This window comes from Octopus bimaculoides, chromosome 10 (genome assembly GCF_001194135.2).
Source record: "Octopus bimaculoides isolate UCB-OBI-ISO-001 chromosome 10, ASM119413v2, whole genome shotgun sequence".
Lineage (NCBI taxonomy): Eukaryota > Metazoa > Mollusca > Cephalopoda > Octopoda > Octopodidae > Octopus > Octopus bimaculoides.
Genome location: NC_068990.1, coordinates 58,804,272 through 58,806,666, shown reverse-complemented (window position 1 = coordinate 58,806,666; position 2,395 = coordinate 58,804,272).

Here is a 2,395-nt window from a genome sequence, read left to right as displayed (position 1 = left end):
ATATATATAAATATATGTATATTATATATATATATATGTGTGTGTGTATTATATATATATATATATATATAAATATATGTATATTATATATATATATATGTGTGTGTGTATTATATATATATATATAAATATATGTATATTATATATATATATATATGTGTGTGTGTATTATATATATATATATATATACATATATGTGTGTGTGTATTATATATATATATATATATATATATATATATATATATATATATATATATACATATACGTGAGTGTGTATATATATCTACATATTCATAAGCATGTATATATTTGCATCTATATCTGAATGTATATCTGTATATATGAAGATATATATGTATATAATATTCATATATATATATAATTATATGCGTTTACTTATGCATCTTTGAGTACATATATTATGTACACATACATACACACACAAACAAACATATAAGAACATATTCTCACAAGTAAACCCACACCTACACTGACAGTTACACACACATACGTGCTAACATACATCAACATATACAACCAGGCTTTCATACGCGCCACCACCTGCTGTGACCATCTCAACAACGAATACATCATCTCCCTACGGTGCTGCAGGCTGGTAAAAAATTGACAAAGCTTTTGTTGAAAATAAGTTCGAGATTTACCTTGTCTTAATGTAGTTTAATAGCATCTCTTTCACTGTTTTAGTGATATTGGAGACACGATAACAGCTTGTTTATTGCACGCTGCACTACGTACGCATATAACATCTGAACCTACTCACACACACACACACACACACACACACACACACACACACACACACACACAAACATACACTCACATAAACACACGCGCGCACATATACACGCAGAGGCGCGCTCTCTCACACAGACGCACACGTTCTTATATAAACGCAAGTACAAAGGCATGTATACATACATACATCTCCTCCACATATATATCTTCATATATATATATGTTAATGTATATATATATATTTATGTATCGGTAAACATATATTAATACTTAAACATTAGTATGTGTGTATGCGTATGTGTGTATATATACATACATACATATATAAACATTCACACACACACATATATTCTCTTATATACATTCATATACGCCTCACCCATATACATGCGTACACACGCACACACACGCACACACACACACACACACACACACACACATATATATATATATGTATGTATATATATATGTAAATATGGGTTTGATGCGTATATGAATGTATATAAGACAATATATCTGTGTGTGTGTGCGTATATATATATATATATATATATATATATATATATATATATACACACAGATACATTCTCTTATATACATTCATATACGCATCACACCCATATGCACACATACGTACATACACACACACACACAACACACACACACGTGTGTGTGTGTGTACAGCAATATCTGCTCTATAACTGTGGGCATCTAACATTTATTTGAAACAATGCTAATAATGTTAAAATATATTTTCGCTAAATTTTTTTCCTGTGTTTTCTACAAGCGTCTTCGTGGAAATGGTGATATATTTCTTTCTTGTTTTGTTATCTTGTTCCGTTCCATTTCCTTTATATATGAGTTTTTTTTTTTTTTCCCTGTGTAACGTTCTCGTTGTGTTATCACTAAAATGGACAACCATTTTCTCACTGATACAGCCGCCATGTTGATCTTGGCTGAAATAAGCTCTATCATTAGTGATTCCTTTTTCAGTTAATGTTCCTTTTATGGCTCACAGCTGTATTTTTGGCACTTAGCTGTTTGTTACTAATGATAAACAAGTTGTTGTTTGTATAGTTGTTATTGTTTCTGCTGTTGTTAGTGGCGGCGCCGAAGAAAGTGGTATTAATAAGTGAAGATATCTCTAATATTATTATTATGAAAATAGCTGATGCTGGTTGTATTGGTGATAGTTTTGATAAGTTAGATAGGATAGTGACTGCATTGTAAATCCACTGTGTTTGGTTTCGTAAATATATATAAGCATATTGCAATCTATTTGTAGAATTTAGCATGCACCTGTATGCATTTCATGTTCAAAATAATAATAATAATAATAATAATAATAATAATAATCACCATTATTATTATTATTATTATTATTATTATTATTATTATTATTATTATTATTATTTTATGTTTGACTTTTGTTTTGCATTTGTACAAGTTGGATCCAAGTCTCACCCAGAGACCTCAAGAGACAACAAGTTAGAAGTTCATGTAGGTGTTATGCCTAGGGTACCATATATTTGGATTTGTACAGTTTTGTTCAAGTGAATGTTTAAGAAACCATAAGAAAATTGTGTTTGCTTTAAAATTTGAGATCACATAGACAGTATTTTACATTATTATTATTATT